General features: G+C 39.7%; 1 protein-coding gene and 1 pseudogene across 1 annotated transcript in view; both read left to right on the forward strand.

The window, feature by feature from the left end:
- The window catches only part of FAM120C (family with sequence similarity 120C), a 142920-nt gene that overhangs the window by 22841 nt on the left and 97749 nt on the right, over window positions 1-22330 (forward strand). The gene's annotated exons all lie outside the window — the stretch shown is intronic.
- The window catches only part of LOC125999301 (40S ribosomal protein S17-like), a 54958-nt pseudogene continuing 32827 nt past the window's right edge, over window positions 200-22330 (forward strand).

The raw sequence follows: 22330 nt of genomic DNA on the forward strand, positions 1-22330 counted from the left end.
AACAGAATCCATAGAAATCCAAGGCATCTCAAGACCTTATTATGATCAACTGTATACTGTTAAGCTAGAGAACCTAGAAGAAATAGACAGATTTCTGGAAACAATCTCCCAAAACTAAATGAGGATGGAGTAGAAAGCCTAAAGAGGAAGGAAAGAAATTGAAACAGTAATTAAGAATCACCACCGGGAAGCTGCCAACATGGGCCGTGTTCGCACCAAGACCATCAAGAAGGCGGCCTGGGTCATCATCAAGAAGTACTACATGCGCCTGGGCAACGACTTCCACACCAACAAGCGGTGTGTGAGGAGATCGCCATCACCCCGAGCAAGACGCTCCGCAACAAGATCGCCGGCTATGTCACGCACCTGATGAAGCGCATTTAAAGGGGCCCCGTGCACGGCATCTCCATCAAACTGCAGGAGGAGGAGCGGGAGCGGAGAGACAACTACATGCCCGAGGTCTCAGCCCTGGACCAGGAGATCATTGAGGTGGATCCTGACACTAAGGAGATGCTGAAGCTCTTGGATTTCGGCAGTCTGTCCAACTTGCAGGTCACCCAGCCCATTGCTGGGAAGAATTTCAGGACGCTGTGTGAGCTGTGTGAATGTGGTTCCCTGTAATATTTGCAAATAAACCTCATTGAACTCTTACAAAAAAAAAAAAAAAAAGAATCTCTCCAAGGGGCCGGAGAGATAGCATGGAGGTAAGGCATTTGCCTTTCATGCAGAATGACGGTGGTTCGAATCCCAGCATCCCATATGCCCCCCCCCCCGTGCCTGTCAGGGGCGATTTCTGAGCATAGAGCCAGGAATAACCCCTGAGTGCTGCCGGGTGTGACCCCCCCCCCCAAAAAAAGAAAAGAATCTCTCCAAGAATAAAGTCCAGGACTAGATAGGTATATGGGTGATTTTTTTCTCAAACATTCAGAGAATAGTTACTTACTTTGATCCTTACTCTTCCAAAATATTGAAGAGATGGGAATCCTCCCTAATATTTTCTGTGAAGCCACATTATGATGATCCTAAAAGCTGAGAGATGATAGCAAGAAAGAAAACTACAGACCAATCGCAATGATGAAAATAGATGTAAAAATCCTTAACAAAATTTTAAGAAACTGAATCCAATGACACTTCAAAAAGAGTATAAACATTGTGACCAAATTAATTTCATCTCTGGGATTCAAAGATGGTTCAATATATGAAAATCAATCAACATCATATAACATATCAATAAAAGGAAGGATAAAAATCAAATGACCATATCAGTAGATGCAGAGAAAATATTTGACAAGACTAAACACCCATTCATGATTAAAATCTTCAACAAAATATAAAATCTTCAACAAATATAAAAATCCCATAGTTAACATGATTCTCCCCCCCATCTTTTTCTTGCCTAATTACAAGTATTTCTAGTTCTATGTTGAGTAGAAGTGGTGAAAGAGGACAACCTTGCCTTGTACCAGATTTTAGAGAAAGGCTTTTAGTTATATCCATTGAGAATAATATTAGCCTTTGACTTGTGGTAAATGGCCTTGACTATATTGAGAAAAGAACCTTCCATTCTCATCGTGTTGAGAGTTTTTATCATGAATGGGTGTTGGACTTTATCATATACTTCTTCTGCATCTATTTATTTGACCATATGGATTTTATTCTTCCTTTTGTTGATGTGATGAATTATGTTGATAGATTTATGTATGTTAAACCATCCTTGCATTTCTAGAATGAAGCCTACTTGGTCATAGTGTATGACCTTCTTGATGAGGCAATGGATCCTATTTGCCAGGATTTTTCTTTGCATCTATTTTCATCAGAGATATTGGTCTGTGTTTTTCTTTTGAGGCAGCATCTCTGTATAATTTTTTTTATCAGGTTGATGTTAGCTTCATAAAAATTAATGGGAGTGTTTCTATTTCTTCCATTTCCTGAAACAGTCTGAAAAGGATTGATAGTAATTCCTCTTAAATGGTTTGAAAGAATTTATTAGTGAATCCATCTGGGCCTGGGCTTTTGTTTTTTGGGAAGACTTTTTTTGTTTGTTTTTTGGGTCACACCCGGCAGTGCTCAGGGGTTACTCCTAGCTCTGCACTCAGAAATTGCACCTGACAGGCACGGGGAACCATATGGGATGCCAGGATTTGAACCACCATTCTGCATGCCTTACCTCCATGCTATCTCTTTGGCACCGCTTTTGGGAAGACTTTTGATTACCATTTTAATTTCCTTTATAGTGATGAGACTGTTTAGATATGCTAGATCATCCTAATTTAACCGTGCTAGATTGTAAGAGTCCAAGAATTTATCCATTTCTTTCTGTTTCTCATGTTTTGTGGCATAGAGTTTCTCAAAGTAGTCTCCAATTCCTCTTTGGGTCTCTGTATTATTTGTAGTGAACTTCCCCTTTTCATTTCTAATCTGGTTTATTAAGTTTTTCTCCATTTCTTTGTGAGTATTGGTAGTGGTTTATCAATCTTGTTTATTTTTCCAAAGAATCAATTTTTGCTTTTGTTGCTATTTCGGATAATTGTTTTGGTTTCCAAGTAATTACTTTTTGCTCTAAGCTTTGTTACTTCCTTCTGCTTACTTATTTTGGATACATTTTGTTGATGATTTTTTAATTTTATAAGTTGTGTCATTAAGCTATTTATGTAGGCCATTTCTTCCTTTCTGATGTGTGCTTGAAATTCTATACATTTTCCTCTTAATACCACTTTTACTGTGTCCCACAAATTCTGATAATTTCTTCATTGGCATTTGTTTCTAGGAATCTTTCGATTTCCTCTTTGATTTCATCTCTGATCCATTGGTTGTTCACAAGTGAGCTGTTTAATTTCCAGGTGTTAAATTTTTTTCTTCTTTGTCTCTTTGTAGTTCACTTCTGATTTCAGTGCCTTGTGATCTGAGAAGGAAATGCACGATTTCTATCCCTTGATTTTATGGACCAGCATGTGGTCTTTTGATTTTATTGCTTTCAGTATTCAATCCCTATCTGTGAAATTCGTTATTGTGACTGGGATGTATCTTGGAGTGCTTTTCTTCTGGTTTCTTTTAACTGGTACTCTTTGGGAATGCAGGATTTGGTTGCGTGCAGTCTTTAGCCCTGGGAGTTTCTCTGTAATAATGTCCTTGACGGTTGATTCTTCTTGGGGAATTTCTTCCTGTGTCTCTGGGAACTCCAATGTTTCTTATGTTGTTTCTGAGTTTATCAGATACTTCTATTTTCATCAGTTCACATTCTTTAAATATTTTGCAATTGTCTGAATATTTGCTTTAAGGTTCTTTTCCATTCTGCTGTATGGATTTGTTCTGCATCTTATCTTCCAGCTCTCACTGATATCTGCCCTCAGCTGCTGTTACTCTGTTGTAAGGCCATCCACTGAGGTTTTCATTTCATCTACTGAGTTTTTCAGTCCTGCTTTTCAGTTTGGATTTTTCTGATTTATATCTTTGTGGTCTTTTCAGCTCTATCTATGCTCTTTTTGAATACTATGAACATCCTCAATATTTCTTCTCTAAACTTCTTATCTGAGAGTTAACAGCTGGTTGGTTCTTTACAGGTCATCAGAGCTGTCATCTTTATTCTCTATACATGGTGTTGTCCTACATTTTTTCTCCACTGATATGCTTGTAGTGTACAGTAGTACAGTATATGCATAGTACTTGAAAATACTGTATTCTGAGTAAGTAAAATAACAAGAAAGATCAAACTGAAAACTTCCACTTTTAATTTGCATAGGTTGTATAATTTACACGTAGTACTGCAATGTATTACAGAATATAAAATTAGTAAAGTAGGTACATGAAAGCACCCACTGTAAAGTGTACAAGATGGAAAAAGCATATTTAAAATAAAATAAAATAATGATGAAGAAATGGTCGTAAGTGCAAGTGGTCACTAAACAGGTAGGTCGTTAAACGAGGAGTATCTGTATATCAAATTCCCTAAAAACTCCATAACAACAACAAAAACAACATAAAAGCTAGAAACAATAAACCAATGCAGCAAAGTGGCTGGTATCAATGTCAATACACAAAAGGCTGTTTCATTCCTTTATAAACATAATGACTGAGAGGAGAAAGAGATCCAAAAGTCTATACCATTTAAAATAGTGTCCCAAAGGGCAGTGACTGATCGTGGCCAAATGCTTTTTTTTTTTGGTTTTGAGGCCATACCCACGGCGTGCAGGGGTTACTCCTGGCTATCTGCTCAGAAATCACTCCTGGCCGGCAAGGGATGCCGAGATTTGAACCACCTTTGGTCCTGGGTGAGCTGCTTGCAAGGCAAATGCCCAAACGCTGTGCTATCTCTCTGGCCCTGGCCAAATGATTTTCAACATGGCTGCTGCCCCAAATTCATGGCTACTGGTGCTGAGACCAGCCCCACCAAGAAGAGCCTGCAGAAACCACATCAATGTAGGTGAGCTACCCATGCCAATGAATAGAGGAGCCAGAGGAGCCCAGCCAATCCGATTCGCTTTGTGGTCACACATATTTCCTAGTCAGTGATCCTCAGCACAACACGCAGAAAACATCAACACTACAAGAGTGACAACACTACAAGAGGCCAACACCATGCATAGATAACGAAGATGGCAGCTTTGATGACCCAAAAAAGGGCCAAGCACTGACTTAGCCTTTCAGATAAGGAGTTTAGAAAAGAAAGATGGGAAATATTCATAGAACTCAAAGAAATCATGGATTGAGCTGAATGAACCATAAATAAGAATCAAGAGGATATGAAAATAGAAATGAGAAAACTCCAAACTGAAATAACAGGACTGAAAAACTTGGTAGATGAATAAAAAACCATTGGAAAACCTCTTCAACAGAGTAACAGCAAGCTGAGGATTGAATCATTGAGCTGTAAGATGAGATTCAAAACAACTCCGTACAACAGAAGAGATTGGAAAAGAGCCTTAAAGCAAACAATCAGATAATGGGAAAAAATCCTCAAAGAATGTGAACACACGAAAATAGAAGTCTTTGATAAACTCAGCAGAAAACATAAGAATCATTGGAGTCCCAGAGACACAGGAAGAAAATCCCCATGAAGAATTAGTAATCAAGAATATTATTGCATAGAAATTCCCGGAGCTAATGAGTGCATGCAACCATATTCTGCATGCCCAAAAGTGCAGGCTAAAAGATCTGAAGAAAAGCACCCAAGACACATCTTAGTCACAATGAGAAGTCCCACAGATATAGAATACTGAAAGCAGCAAGATCAAAAAGGGAAATTATATTCAACGGAGCATCCTTAAGATTTACAGCAGATCTCTCACAAGAGACCCTGACGTCCTGAAGGTAGTGGTGGAATATAGTGACAAAACTCAACGAAATAACTGGTTCTCTGACTCACATTCAGGTTTGAAGGAAGCATACATAGCTTCACAGATACTAGCTCAGACACTTAACAGACTCATAACCAGCCTTAAAAGAAAAACTGAAACATCTACTTTAAGACAAGACAGACCAACAAACACATGAAATTCCCATACAAAGGAGACACTAAATACCAACACAATTATCTCGCTCAGTATCCATGGACTAAGTGCACCAAGAGACATAAAGTGGAAAAGTGGATCAAAAAGCTGAATTCAATATTCTGCTGCCTACAGGAAACACATTTGAATAGTCAGAACAAAAATAGACTCAAAACCAATGGCCCGCGGGCCACATATTGTATTTGTATCTGTTTTGTTTCTTCATTGCATAATAAGATATATGCAGTGTGCATAAGAATTCGTTCATAAGTTTTGTTTTTACTATAGTCAGACCCTCCAATGGTCTAAGGGACAGTGAACTGGCCCCCTGTTTAAAAAGTTTGAGGTCCCCTTCAAAGGGCTTAGTGGCCATATTAGATGACAAAACATTTAGACTCAGAAAAGTTATAAGGGACAAAGGTGGACATTTTTTTAATAATCAAGGGATATGTACAAGAAATCTCATTCCTAAACCTACATGCACCCAATGAAGGACCAGGAAAATATCTAAAATAATTGTGGACAAATCTAAAAGAAGATATCAATAGCAACACAATAATAGTGGAAGACCTCAACATCTCCCTGTCACCCCTTGATGAAACCTAACCAGAATAGAGTAGCTCTGAAAGGAGAAATAGTAGCAAGTGGCCTAGTAGATGTGTGTGTTTATATATTGTGTATATATACATGTATCTCTCCACCGACAGAAATCTGGATACACATTCTTATCAAGAGCACATTGTTTATTCTCCAGGATAGACCACATGCATGCCCATAAAGCATACCTCCATAAAATCAAGAGTATAGAAATTGTGCGAACTACCTTATCAGCTCATAGTGCACTGAAATTAGAATGAACTACAAACACACACAGAGGAAGAACCATTTAAAATAGTATCCAAAACTACCAAGTCCCTAGGAACCAACTTAAGATGGAAGGTTAACTCCACAAAACCTAAAACACCATCAATAATGGGAAAACGAAATGAACTACATTTTTCTGAGGAAGACTAACAAATGGCCAACAGGCATAGAAAACAATGCTCATCAACACTTACCATTAGGGAACTCTAAATCAAGATAACAGTAAAATACCATCTTACATCAGTGAGGATGACATATGTCAGTAATACTGGAAATAATCTTTATTTGCAGGGATGTGGTGAGAAAGGATCTCTCATCTACTGCAAAGGGGAATGCTATCTACTCTATCCCCTATGGAAAACAGTATACAGTGTTCTCAGTAAACTCAAAATTGAGCTGTCATAAGACCCGGCAATTTCTCTGTTGGGTATTTATACCCAGGACAGAAAAATATTAATTCAAAAAGATGTATTGCAGCACTCTGTACAGTAGCTAAGACCTAGATGTCTAACAGCTGATGAGTGGATCGTGAAGCTATGGTTAATATATATATATAATGGAATAAGACATAGCTGTAAGGAATGGTGCAATCATTGAGTTCACTGCAACATGGATGGAACTGGAAGACATTATGTTAAAATAAGACAGAAAAAGAATAAATACAGAATGATATCACTTATATGTGGTATATAGAATAACTCCATAAAGAAATGCAATTCTTTTTATTGGGAGTTGTTTCAAATATCTTTGGCCCTAGAGTATAGCAAAGAGAATAAAAGAAACTGGAGTAGGAGAAAAAATATGAAAGGATATGTGCTGGGGTCTAAGCAGTCTCAGATGAATAATTTGGAGATCAGAAAAGGATAGAACTAAGTATCCAAGCCAAAGGCAACAACAGTAGAATCAAGAGCCACAACCTTTAACAATCTAAATTGGGCACATTATACTTGTTGGCTGGTGTGCAATGGGTAGTTGTATGAGATATGCTCTGGGAAAATTGTTGGAGGGAGGTCAACACTGGTGGAGGGATTGGTTCTGATTCATTGTGTGTCTGAAACGTAACTATGAAAGGCTTTGTTAATCACAATATTTTTTTTTGCTTTGTATTTTTGGGGCTCAAACCCTGCAACTCTCAAGGGTTACTCCTGACTCTGCACTCAGAAATCACTCCTGGCAGGCAAGGGGGATCACATGGAATGCCTAGATTTGAACCACTGTCCATCCTGAATCAGCTGCATACAAGGCAAATGCCCTGCCATTGTGCTATCTCTCTGGCCCCCACGATATTTTCAATAAAATAAAAATAATACTCTTCTGTGTTGTCTGCATCATAGTATTTGGCACACCCACAAGTTATATTTGTTGGATTCAACAGAAAAATAGAACACGAATTCCATATAGTAAAGAAATACTGCACTCCAAAATAGGTACTCATCGAAAACTTTCTTGCTATGATCAGGGTTTAGTTTATTGTATTTTATTAATTTCAAATTGTCACACTGTGTGATCTGAATACCCAACAATTTGTTACCAACCCCATGTTAGTATGCTAATTGTTTGAAAGCAGGGGATGGGTGTTGTTAAAAATTAAAAAAAGAAACCATGGTGGGGACTTAGAGCAGTGGAGTGCACTTTGCTTTGGTAGAAGTCCTGGCTTTAGGATTCTGAAGCCATGTTGGTGACACCCAGGTGAATGGACAGAATCTGAGATGGCAGCACAACAGTAGAACCCACTTCACAACAGTGATGGATTTCTGACCAGGAAGCCACGTGTGGAGTGCCCAGGTGAAGGGACAGAATCCAAGACAAAGCCCGTGGAGAAAAGACAAAGATAAAACAAAACAAGGCAAAGAGACAAAGCTTAGAGCAGAAACCAGTGAATAGGAAATTCAAAAATGGGGCCAGAGAGATAGCATGGAGGTAAGGTGTTTGCCTTTCATGCAGGAGGTCATCGGTTTGAATCCTGGCGTCCCATATGGTCCCCCGTGCCTGCCAGGAGCAATTTCTGAGCCTGAAGCCAGTAATAACTCCTGAGCACTGCTGGGTGTGACCCATAAACAAAACAAAAAACAAACAAAAAAGGAAATTCAAAAACAATCTGAAATATCAATTAAAGCAAGAGTTGATTTTTTTGAAAAATCCACAAGATTGATAAAGCACTACCAAAACTCACAAAGAAAGGGAGAGAAACTTAATAAACTGATTTAGAAATTAAAAGGGGGAGATTACTAAAGATACTACAGAAATTCAAAGAGTAATCAGGACTACTTTGTGAAACTGTATCACAAAACAAGAGAACCTGGAAGAAATAGAAAAACTCTTGGACTCTTATAACCTCCAAAGATTGAGCCAGGATAATTTAGCATTTCAGATCAGCTCCATCACTGTTGAGGAAATTATAATGGTAATTTTACCTTTTTAAAAGCAAAAGCCCAGGCCCAGATGGATTCACTATTGAGTTCTTTCAAACCATCCAAGAGGACATACTGTTCAGGCTCTTCCAGGAAATTGAAGAACCATAAAAACTACCAAATAGTTTATATGAAGCTAACATCATCCTGATACCCAATGAAAACAGAGATGCCACAAAAAGAGAACTACAGACCAATATCCCTAATGAATAGAAATGCAAAGATCTTCAACACTATCCTAGGAAATAGGATAAAAAAACACATCAGTAAAGTCATACTCCATGACCAAGTAGACGTCATTCCGGAGATGCAAGCATAGTTCAATATATGCAGAGCAATTAATGCAATATACCACATCACAAATGGAAAAACAAAACCATTTGATCATATCAATAGATGCAGAGAAAGCATTTGATAAGGTCCAACATCCATTCATAATAAAAACCCAACAAGATGGGAATGGAAGGAACTTTCTCAATACAGCCAAGCCCATGGCATAATTATACTCAGTGGAGAAAAACTGAAAGACTTTCCCCTAAGATCTGGCATGAGGCAAGGCTGCCCCCTGACGCCACTCCTATTCAATGCAGTACTGGAAGTACTTGCCATAGCAAATAGGCAAGAAAATATGTCAAGGGCATTCAAATAGGAAAGGCAGAAAGAAGTCAAGCATGACACTTTTTTTTTTTTTAGAAAATCCTAAAGACTCACCAAAAAAAGCTAGCAACAATAGCTTCACATCAGAAAGTGGCAGGCTACAAAATAATGCACAAAAATCAGTGGCCTTACACACATATAATGATAGAGAAGAAATATACATTAAAAAACTCCCATTCACAGCACCACAGATATTCAAATACCCGGAATCAACATAACTGGTGAAGGACTGGTTAAAGAAAACTATAAAATACTGCTTCAAAAAATAAAAAGGACACAAGGAAATGGAGATATATACCCTGTTCATGGACCAGCAGGATTGACATTTTATAATGCTAATACTCCCCAAAGCTTCATATAGATTTAATGCAATCTCTCTAAGGATACCTATGACATTCTTCAAAGAGTAGATCAAACACTCTTGAAATTTATTTGGAAAAATAAATGTCCAAGAATAGCTAAGCAACCCTTAGGGGGGAAATGGGAGGCATCTTTCCCCAACTCTAAATTGTAATACAAAGCAATAGATATTAAAGTAACATGGTGTTGGACTAATGATTAACCCTCAGATCAGTGAAATAGACTTGAATACTTATAGAATGACCCCCAAACATAAAATCAATCCAAGGAATGCAAAATGGAGATAGGAAAGCCTCTTCAACAAGTGGTTCTGGGACAACTGGTCAGCCACATGTGAACTCCCTTGTTCATAGCAACGCTATTTACAATATCCTGAATCTGAAAACAATGCAGATGCCAGACAATAGATGGAATACTATGCAGCTGTTAAGAAAGTGAAGTCATGAGATTTGTCTCATGGATGGACATGAAGACTATTATCATGAATGAAATATGTCAGAGGGAGACATATAAACACAGAATAGTCGCATTCATCTGTGTTATTTTAGAAAAATAAAAAACAGTATAGAGATAATAGAGATAAGGGCCAGAAGGAGCAATCCATGATAAGAAGCTTACCACAAAGAATGCTTAGTACAGTTAGAGAAATAACTACGCTAACAACTACCATGACAGTGATAGAGAAATACTATGCCTATCTTAATAAAGGTATGGGAATGGAAGAGGAGGGAAATGGAGACATTATTGGTTGGAAATTTGCACTGTTGAAAGAGAGGTATGTATTTTATGGCTGAACCCAATAATGAACATGTTTATAAGAATAAAGAAATTATTTTAAAAAACTGGCTAGTACATGAGCTTCATATGTAGAACATTTTTGGGAAAGTAACTTAAAAGAAAATTTTATGGTGGGCCATAGAGGAATTTTAGAGGTGATTTTATAATTTTACAGGTTGCAGAGGTTATGAATTTTTTAAACTTAAAGGTAGTTGGCAAACAAGAAAAAGATGTTTTATTTTCACTCTGTCCTCCTGGTATGACTGATTATTGAGTCCTGGGGAGTGATAGCATATGCCTCTTTTGAGATAGTATTATTAGTCATCTAATTTGGGGTTTTTCATGCTAATCTTCAATCATTTTTTCAAAAGGTATGCTGTTTGCTCTGCCATTTCGTCCCATAACTGGACCTGTTATAGCATTAAATATACAAGGCCAGTAAGAGACTATACATATGGACCTTTTGATGTGGCCCAGCAATAAAGCACTTGCCTTGTGTTTGATAAATACATCTGCAAGTACCAAGATTAATTTTCTAATGGTTGTTCACACAGTTCCTTTTTTAATTTAATTTTATTAAGATTTTTTGTTTGTTTTGTCACACATGACAGCGCTGAGGGGTTACTCCTGGCTCTACACTCAGAAATCGCTCCTGGCAGACTCGGGGGACCATATGGGATGCCGGGATTTGAACCACCTTCCTCTTCATGCAAGGCAAACAAACACCCTATCTCCATGCTATCTCTGGCCCCTTTTTAACTTAATTTTAATATATGAATCAATTAATAATTTTAGAGGATGAGGATTTCTGCAGTAATTTGATTGGAATAGGTGGTGCCAAAATGAGAGGCATTCTGTGCTGGGATAGAACATGGGCTTTTACAGGCAAAGCACATTATCCTGTTGTTTGGACTATCTCCTCAGCCCTGTTTTTTGTTTTTGCTTTTTTTTTTGTTTTGTTTTCTTTTGTGTTGTTTTGTAAAACAAAATTTTTTCTTGGGCTGTTTGGTCTATTTTCCTATAGATAATTTATTTTTATTTTTAAAAGCTTTAGATCATACCTGGTTGTACTCAGGAGTTACTCGTAATTTTGCACTTACGAATCCTGGTGAGCTCAAAGGAACCATTTGGGATGTTGGGGTAGACCACATGCACAGGAAAAAGCCCTATCTGCTGTGCTGTACTATTTCTCTGGCTTCTCCTTTAGAGAATTTAATTCACCATTTTCTGAGTTGCAATTTTTTTCTCTGAAAGATAAGGTAAATACAGAACAAGAAAAAGTGAAGAAAAAAGTAAAAGAAGGTAAACATGAAGGAAAGGGATAGTACAGTCAAAGCCAAACCCTGGCCACCCATAGACACTTAGAGGAGTGATTGAGGCAGCAGAAGATTCTGGAGGAGATGAAGAAACCCACAGAATACATGTGCCTTAATGATCACCAGGCCCGCCTGAGTTCTCACACATCCCTGGTCTGATCTTACCAAGTGGGACCTTCTCAAACTGCTTGACCATTGTAGAGTTCCTGTGTAGCTTTGGCAAGGTGCTGGGCTTCAGTCAGGCCAAAGATGTGCCCAGCCTGGGGGTCATGCTGAAAGAACTCCTGTGTCAAGGTGCAGTTTGCTGGTGTGCTGCAGTGAGTAGCAGAGCTGGAACAGCAGTCTATCTTGTCTGAGTTACAGATTCAGGGCTGGACATGCCATAGCCCAAACTTGTGAAGATTTGACCTGCTGTGAGCATCTCTCTGACTCAGGAGGATATAACCTGGTGAGGTAGAGGCCGAGAAGGTCTGGCATCCCAGCATAAAGAAACAAAACCTGTAGATTTGACTGATGTGATTGGCTGCTCTAGAGCAGAATGTAGAGCAACAGTACCTGCAGGAGTCCCTCTGGCCCACACATGAGGTTATGCTCGAGAAGGCCCTGCTTAGCACACCTAATAGTGCCCCCTCAGTGTACCACTAACGAAATCTATGAGATTATTCCTTGGATTTGGACCTGGTTCAAGACACTGGAGTGGTGCATGAGTATAGCCCAGGTGTGCTTTTGCCTGGGCTAGATGGAGAGGTCTATTGCCTGGGAGAAGTCTGTCAATTAGTGACCTGTCTATTCTGTCAGAAGGTTGACAGTGTTGAGTTTTTTCTGCTTTGTGTTGAGTTGACTGTGGCTGCCACATACTGCCATCAGCCCAGGATGGAGGCATTTCCAGAAGGAGATTGGTTCTGTGCATTTAGAGGGTGAATTCGTTCAGAAGTCTAATTTCCCAAACTAAGGCTAAAAGCAGAAAAGTAGTTACATTCTGAGATTCCCAAAGGGTGATGGCTCAGCAGTGACTTGGTACTCAGGAAGGGCTGTTCCCCCTTCAAGGGATGATGACTGTGTGAAACCTCCACAGTGATCTCACATTCTGCAAGATTATCTTGGTGGAGATAGAGTCCCATTATGCAGCCTGTTCTTTTCTGGAGCCTGTTAACCCATGGTTGGTGAGTGACTACTGTTGAATATCAAAAATCCTGTGGATTTTTACCATCAGTTGAGAGAGGCTGCACCAGGGAGATACCCAAACTCAGGAGTTTTCAGCAGATGTGCTCTTGGTCTTTGAAAACTGCCAGACTTTCAACGAAAGTGATTCTGAAGTGGCCAAGATGATTCTGAAGTCTGAAGCGGGCACATCATGTGCCACTTTTTTGAGAGCCATTTGGAGCAGTTTTATCAGGAAAAACAGGCCACTCTGAAACAGGGGCGATGGGGAAATCACTTGTGCCATTTTCTCACTCTTCAAATAAAACTTCCTGTCATTCTCACCCCGCTAATATTGCCCTAGGTCCAAACTCAAGTCAGAAATAGAATCTGTAGCAACACCTTACATCTTCTATCCTTTGTCCCTTTCCCTTTGCCTCCTTTGAGAGGGGCAGAGATGAGGTCCATCTGGACTAAAAGCAAAAAAAGGAAAGAAAAAATATAACACGTTGATTTACCAAGTCGTTATAATTTAGTTGCTTCAGACATTAACTGTACAAACACCAATTCCACCAACAATGTGACCTTCCCTCCACCAGTATCCCCATTTTCCCACCCATTACCCTAGACTGTCCCCTTGTAGGCACAAACAAATGTACTTCATATTGTTTATTATCAACACAGAAGCAAATGAAACTTTCAAGATAATATAGCTCATGCAGGGTTAATTTTATTTTGCTTTGTTTTTGCTTTTGGGCCATACACAGTGGTGCCCAGGGGTTATTTATTCCTGGCTCTGTACTCAGAAATTACCCCTGGCATCTTTAGGATACATAAGGGATGACAAATCAAACCCTGGTCTACTGTGCAAGGCAAATTCCCTACCTGCAATTGGTCTGGACACTGAGAGTTAATTATAAATAGTTAATTATTTCCTTCAATGGTGTTACTGAAGTCTTTTTCTAAGGTTTACTGGGCTGTGGTTGCTAGTTGAACTTCTATGTTATTGTTTAGACTCACTGAGTTTGGTCATCTTTTATGCATCAGATTGGCTGTGATCATAGTGGGCCAACACTACTATGAAGTTTGAGGTGACACACAGTGGCGTGTGGCTATGTGGTCCAGGATATATAGATCTAGAACAAATTTGGTGGCTTAGTTTATAATGTTGAGTTGCATATCTGGGCCATTTCTGTCAGAAGGTATCACATGGGACTGTGGGCTTCTGTGCTTTCATGTAGAATGGAGAATATGCTCATCTCTTCTTAGAAGACTCCAGAGTACTCATCTTGGATCAGTCTACCAAGACAGGTCTTCGAAGAGTCAGCATTCTTTATTTTCTTTTGTAGTTTGTAGTGGAGCTGCACTGCTTTTCTGCCTGGATGATGACCTTGTTTGCTACTCTTTTGGCCACTTGAAACTGTGCAGCTGTTTCCCTCCAGAAAGTTGCGAATATTTTAGCTATTATCTCTACTAACACTACTTTCTAGTTGTCTTTTTCTTTACTTTCTGTTATTCCTGTAATTCACGGATTGTTCTTGTCTTTGTTCAGCAGTTACCTTACATTTTCTTTCATATTTTTCCCTTTTTCCCACCATGTCTTTATCAATGCTAGGTAGTATATAATCTTCAAGTACCTCTATATGGTTCTCCCCCCGTTAGATTCTGCTACTATGTCTTGCTAGTGTTTTCTTTAGCTCTTTATTTGTTTAGAATATCATTCTCTGAAAAAATTACTCTTTGAGTTGGTTGAATTTCTCATCTATGGTTTTTTTTAAATCCAGGAAGACCAAGTGCAAGTCTAATGCCCTACCTGCTGTGCTCTGAAGGTTAAAGCATTTTGATGGGTTCTAGGGCTTGCCTAAGTTTCTTTCCCTATCTCTGACTGCAGCTGAGTTCATTAGTTTTCTCTTTGTTTTTCTTTTGTTTGTTTGTTTTTTTTGTTTGGTTTTGTGGCCACACCCAGCTGTGCTCAGGGGATACTCCTTGTAGTGCTCAGATGATCGTTTGGTATGCCAGGGATTGAACCAAGGACAGCCATGTTCTAGGCAAGCACTCTTCTCACGGTATTATTGCTCTGGCCTTTGTTCTTTGTTTCTGTGGTTGTTAATGTTAGACGTTTTGTTGCTCAATTTTTGAGAACTGACCTGTTGAGTTGCTTATGGCCATTAATAATATATCTGCTGTTGTTTCTTTGCATTGCTATTTGAGATTTCCCAGACAATTGTCACTTAGTTACTCTGTTGAGTTAACTGAGATTTAAAGCTTTCTCAGAAATAAGATAGTCAATTCCCAAGTGCTTCTAATAAAAAAGATGGATGTAATCATGTTTTCATGTGGGCATATTAAGGTCCATGCTCTTTGGTGTTTAGGGAATAAACAGACATAAGACTGGATCAAATCTCTGGAGTATGGACTGGACACAGTAGTACAGAACAAAAGAATGGGGTTCCCAGGCTTGCAGGTATGTGGCTGTGTAGGTTTCAGGGTGCAGAAAGGCAAGTTCAGGTTCTGCAGGGCACTTTCCTCAGCTTATAGGATAGATGGGTTTGTGATGGAGCAATTCCTGGTCTAAGGGTGGGATATTATGGCACAGGACAGAAGGGTTATGCTCCCTAGGTTTGCAGGCATGTGGTCTCATGGCAGGGAGGGACAAGTCTTGAGTCTGCGGGGCACCCACATTGTTTAGAGGATAAATGGTCACAATCTCTGGACTGGGAATGGGATATATTGACACAGAAAGAAGGCTGGGATCCCCAGTCTTTCAGGAGTGTGATTTTTGGGGTTCCAGGCCAGGAGTAGCCTATGTCCAACATGTTCTTAGAGTTTCTGTCCTCATTTTTCCCAACAGTATTTTGAGGTTGTCTATGATTTACTGGTTGCTCAGTAATGAGTTATGTAATTTCCAAGTGTTTGTATTACTAATATGTTTCAGTTTGTGAATAATGTCCATTTTTAATACATCAGACTCAGAGAAGATACTGTGAGTTCTAGATCTCTACCTTCTTGAATTGGTGGAGTTATGTTTTGTGACACAACATGTAATATATTGTAGAGAATAATCCATATGTATAGGAGAAGAACGTGCATTTACCTTTTGGGTGTATTGTGTATATATGTATATACATAATCACCATATTTTTCTACCACAAGATACATTTTATCCCCAAAGGTAAGTAGGAGAGCATCTAAAATTTATGTGCGTCTTATGGTCATGTGTGATTATAGAGCAAAAAATACTGTATATATGGGCCCGGAGAGATAGCACAGCAGCGTTTGCCTTGCAAGCAGCCTATCCAGGACCAAAGGTGGTTGGTTCGAATCCCGGTGTCCCATATGGTCCCCCGTGCCTGCCAGGAGCTATTTCTGAGCAGACAGCCAGGAGTAACCCCTGAGCAATGCTGGGTGTGGCCCAAAACCCCCCCCAAAAATACTGTATATATATATATCAGTATTATTTAGTATATATTTAATATATATCAGTATTATTTGAGTATATATTACATATAAATATATAAAATATGTGTATATTTCATAAACCCTGTTTTCCATTTTTTCCAACAAAGTATTTCCGAATGAGAATTGAGATAGTGGTGTTAACTCTGCAGCTACTGTTATGCTGCTATCAATGTATTTCTTCAAGATTATTAGCAGATGTTTAAAGTATTTTGATACTCAATACATACATATATACCTAGGAGTGTGTGTTCTTCCTGGTGAACATATTTCTTTTATTTTTTATTTTTTTATTTTTTGTGGTTTTTGGGTCACACCTGGCAGCGTTCAGGGGTTGCTCCTGGCTCTGCGCTCAGAAATCGCCTCTGACAGGCACAGGGAACCATATGGGATGCCGGGATTCGAACCATCGTCCTTCTGGATGTAAGGCAAATGCCCTACCTTCATGCTATCTCTCTGGCCACCATATTTCTTAATCATTACAAAATTCACATTTTCTGTCTCCTGTAGTCCTAAGGCCTATGTTGTTTGATATCAATATGGCCACCTTGGCCTTGTTTAGGGATTGGTTGTTTGAAAACTTGTCTTCTAACCTTTGATTTTGAGTCTGTATAGCTAATTATTCAGATGTTTTACGTAATCAGCAGAATATTTGATTCAATTTTCTTTTTTTTTTTTTTTTATATTAATTTTCTTTATTTTTTTTTTTTAATTTTTTTTTTATTTAAACACCTTGATTACATACATGATTGTGTTTGGGTTTCAGTCATAAAAGGAACACCACCCATCACCAGTGCAACATTCCCATCACCCAAGTCCCAAATCACCCTCCTCCCCACCCAACCCCCGCCTGTACCCTAAACAGGCTCTACATTTCCCTCATACATTCTCAATATTAGGACAGTTCAAAATGTAGTTATTTCTCTAACTAAACTCATCACTCTTTGTGGTGAGCTTCCTGAGGTGAGCTGGAACTTCCAGCTCTTTTCTCTTTTGTGTCTGAAAATTATTATTACAAGGGTGTCTTTCATTTTTCTTAAAACCCATAGATGAGTGAGACCATTCTGCGTTTTTCTCTCTCTCTCTGACTTATTTCACTCAGCATAATAGATTCCATGTACATCCATGTATAGGAAAATTTCATGACTTCATCTCTCCTGACAGCTGCATAATATTCCATTGTGTATATGTACCACAGTTTCTTTAGCCATTCATCTGTTGAAGGGCATCTTGGTTGTTTCCAGAGTCTTGCTATGGTAAATAGAGCTGCAATGAATATAGGTGTAAGGAAGGGGTTTTTGTATTGTATTTTTGTGTTCCTAGGGTATATTCCTAGGAGTGGTATAGCTGGATCGTATGGGAGCTCGATTTCCAGTTTTTGGAGGAATCTCCATATCGCTTTCCATAAAGGTTGAACTAGACAGCATTCCCACCAGCAGTGGATAAGAGTTCCTTTCTCTCCACATCCCCGCCAACACTGTTTATTCTCATTCTTTGTGATGTGTGCCATTCTCTGGGGTGTGAGGTGGTATCTCATCGTTGTTTTGATTTGCATCTCCCTGATGATTAGTGATGTGGAACATTTTTTCATGTGTCTTTTGGCCATGCGTATTTCTTCTTTGTCAAAGTGTCTGTTCATTTCTTCTCCCCATTTTTTGATGGGGTTAGATGTTTTTTTCTTGTAAAGTTCTGTCAGTGCCTTGTATATTTTGGAGATTAGCCCCTTATCTGATGGGTATTGGGTGAATAGTTTCTCCCACTCAGTGGGTGGCTCTTGTATCCTGGGCACTATTTCCTTTGAGGTGCAGAAGCTTCTCAGCTTAATATATTCCCATCTGTTAATCTCTGCTTTCACTTGCTTGGAGAGTGCAGTTTCCTCCTTGAAGATGCCTGTAATGTCCTGTAGTGTTTTGCCTATGTGCTGTTCTATATATCTTATGGTTTTGGGGCTGATATCGAGGTCTTTAATCCATTTGGATTTTACCTTTGTACATGATGTTAGCTGGGGGTCTAAGTTTAATTTTTTGCAAGTGGCTATCCAATTGTGCCAACACCACTTGTTGAAGAGGCTTTCCCTGCTCCATTTAGGATTTCCTGCTCCTTTATCAAAAATTAGATGGTTGTATCTCTGGGGAACATTTTCTGAGTATTCAAGCCTATTCCACTGATCTGAGGACCTATCCTTATTCCAATACCATGCTGTTTTGATAACTGTTGCTTTGTAGTACAGTTTAAAGTTGGGAAAAGTAATTCCTCCCATATTCTTTTTCCCAATGATTGCTTTAGCTATTCGAGGGTGTTTATTGTTCCAAATGAATTTCAAAAGTGTCTGATCCACTTCTTTGAAGAATGTCATGGGTATCTTTAGAGGGATGGCATTAAATCTGTATAATGCCTTGGGGAGTATTGACATTTTGATGATGTTAATCCTGCCAATCCATGAGCAGGGTATGTGTTTCCATTTCCGTGTGTCCTCTCTTATTTCTTGGAGCAGAGTTTTATAGTTTTCTTTGTATAGGTCCTTCACATATTTAGTCAAGTTGATTCCAAGATATTTGAGTTTGTGTGGTACTATTGTGAATGGGGTTGTTTTCTTAATGTCCATTTCTTCTTTATTACTGTTGGTGTATAGAAAGGCCATTGATTTTTGTGTGTTAATTTTGTAGCCTGCCACCTTGCTATATGAGTCTATTGTTTCTAGAAGCTTTTTGATAGAGTCTTTAGGGTTTTCTAAGTAGAGTATCATGTCATCTGCAAACAGTGAGAGCTTGACTTCTTCCTTTCCTATCTGGATTCCCTTGATATCCTTTTCTTGCCTAATCGCTATAGCAAGTACTTCCAGTGCTATGTTGAATAGGAGTGGTGAGAGAGGACAGCCTTGTCTTGTGCCAGAATTTAGAGGGAAGGCTTTCAGTTTTTCTCCATTGAGGATAATATTTGCCACTGGCTTGTGGTAGATGGCCTTCACTATATTGAGAAAGGTTCCCTCCATTCCCATCTTGCTGAGAGTTTTGATCAAGAATGGGTGTTGGACCTTATCAAATGCTTTCTCTGCATCTATTGATATGATCATGTGGTTTTTATTTTTCTTGTTATTGATGTTGTGTATTATGTTGATAGATTTACGGATGTTAAACCAGCCTTGCATTCCTGGGATGAAACCTACTTGATCGTAGTGGATGATCTTCTTAATGAGGCATTGAATCCTATTTGCCAGGATTTTGTTGAGGATCTTTGCATCTGCATTCATCAGTGATATTGGTCTGTAATTTTCTTTTTTGGTAGCGTCTCTGTCTGGTTTAGGTATCAAGGTGATGTTGGCTTCATAAAAGCTATTTGGAAGTGTTTCTGTTTGTTCAATTTCATGAAAGAGTCTTGCCAAGATTGGCAGTAGTTCCTCTTGGAAAGTTTGATAGAATTCATTAGTGAATCCATCTGGACCTGGGCTTTTGTTTTTCGGCAGACATTTGATTACTGTTTTAATTTCATCAATGGTGATGGGGGTGTTTAGATATGCTACATCCTCTTCCTTCAACCGTGGAAGATTATCCAAGAATTTATCCATTTCTTCCAGGTTCTCATTTTTAGTGGCGTAGAGTTTTTCAAAGTAGTTTCTGATTACCCTTTGAATCTCTGTCATTGTCCTGGGATTTAACGCCATCTTTATTTCAAAATTTGGTGTGTCTTTTGGGTAGTCTTGTCTTAGATTAGGTCTTTCAGTTTTTCTCTTAAGACTGGTTTTGTGTCTGTGAAGTTTCTGAGCTGTTTTTTGTCTGTGAAACCATGTATTCTTCCATCAAACCGGAAAGTGAGTTTTGCTGGGTATAGTATTCTGGGTGAAGCATTCATTTCATTCAGTCTTGTCACAATATCCCACCACTGCTTTCTGGCATTGAGCGTTTCTGGTGACAGGTCTGCTGTAAATCTCAGGGAAGCTTGCTTGAACATGATTTCCCCTTTTGATCTTGCTGTTTTCAGAATTCTGTCTCTATCTGTGGGATTTGTCATTGTGACTAGGATGTGTCTTGGGGTGGTTTTTCTGGGGTCTCTTTTGGTTGGTACTCTTCGGGCATGCAGGATTTGATCACATATATTCTTTAGCTCTGGAAGTTTCTCTTTAATGATGTTCTTGACCATTGATTCTTCCTGGAAATTTTCTTCCTGGGTCTCTGGGACTCCAATGATTCTTAAGTTGTTTCTGTTGATCTTATCATAGACTTCTATTTTCGTCTGTTCCCATTCTTTGACTAATTTTTCCATTGTCTGCTCATTTGCTTTAAGTTTTTTGTCCAATCTCTCCTGCTGTATGGAATTGTTATGTATCTCATCTTCCACAGCACCAAGTCTATTCTCAGCTTCTGATACCCTGTCCCAGAGCTTATCCATTTTGTCATTCACTTCGTTTACTGAGTTTTTCAGGCCTGTTAGTTGACATGTTATTTCAGTTTGGAGTTTTGTCATTTCTGCCTTCATATTTTCTTGGTTCTTATTAGTGTTCTGTTCAACTCGATCCATGGTTTCTTGGAGTCTGTTGAGCACCTTCCATATTGCTAGTCTAAAGTCCTTATCTGAGAGGTTGATTAGTTGTTCAGTCATTATCTGGTCCTCAGAATTGTCATCTTCATTCTCTATGTCTGATGCTGGCCTGCGCTGTTTCCCCATTGTCACATTTGTATTGTGGGTTTTTCTACGTGTTGTAGTGGTATTCATTGTCTATATGATGTAGGCAGCACACTCCTCTGGCTCCTCCCTTTCTGGATGGGCTGACTTGCCTCTAAGGGAGGGGAGTCCTCCGTGGATGAAGCCTCACACTGGGTCAAATCTTAGGCCCGAGCATGTAACAGAGAAGACAGTCCAGAGAGAAATGTTTGCTTCTGTGATATAGCGCCGTTCTTAGTGTGATTTTTCCTTCTTGTTGCAATGGAGTTCTTTCCTTAGAAAGAGTGCACGGCCGCGTAGCGAAGCGGAGCGGCCGTGCTCCTCTGAGCCTCTTTTTGCCCCACTCGCAAGAGTTTCACGCAAGAGGACAGTAGACAGACATAGACAGGTCACACTCACAGTCTTTCACAGCTGAGCCCCACTGGGCCGGTGTACTTTCGCGGATTTTCCCCGCCTGGTGTCACACACAGGGAGCCAGCTTTTGCAAAGGATAGCCGGTTTTTATGCTCTGAAGTCCCTCCCTGAAAATGGCGTCTGGGCGAGCGAGGTTTCTGGAGGCTCTTTTTGCCCCACTCGCAAGAGTTTCACGCAAGAGGACAGTAGACAGACATAGACAGGTCACACTCACAGTCTTTCACAGCTGAGCCCCACTGGGCCGGTGTACTTTCGCGGATTTTCCCCGCCTGGTGTCACACACAGGGAGCCAGCTTTTGCAAAGGATAGCCGGTTTTTATGCTCTGAAGTCCCTCCCTGAAAATGGCGTCTGGGCGAGCGAGGTTTCTGGAGGCTCTTTTTGCCCCACTCGCAAGAGTTTCACGCAAGAGGACAGTAGACAGACATAGACAGGTCACACTCACAGTCTTTCACAGCTGAGCCCCACTGGGCCGGTGTACTTTCGCGGATTTTCCCCGCCTGGTGTCACACACAGGGAGCCAGCTTTTGCAAAGGATAGCCGGCTTTTATGCTCTGAAGTCCCTCCCTGAAAATGGCGCCTGGGCGAGCGAGGTTTCTGGAGGCTCTTTTTGCCCCACTCGCAAGAGTTTCACGCAAGAGGACAGTAGACAGACATAGACAGGTCACACTCACAGTCTTTCACAGCTGAGCCCCACTGGGCCGGTGTACTTTCGCGGATTTTCCCCGCCTGGTGTCACACACAGGGAGCCAGCTTTTGCCTGATTCAATTTTCTAATTCACCCTGCCACTC

Source organism: Suncus etruscus, chromosome X, assembly GCF_024139225.1.
Source record: "Suncus etruscus isolate mSunEtr1 chromosome X, mSunEtr1.pri.cur, whole genome shotgun sequence".
NCBI lineage: Eukaryota > Metazoa > Chordata > Mammalia > Eulipotyphla > Soricidae > Suncus > Suncus etruscus.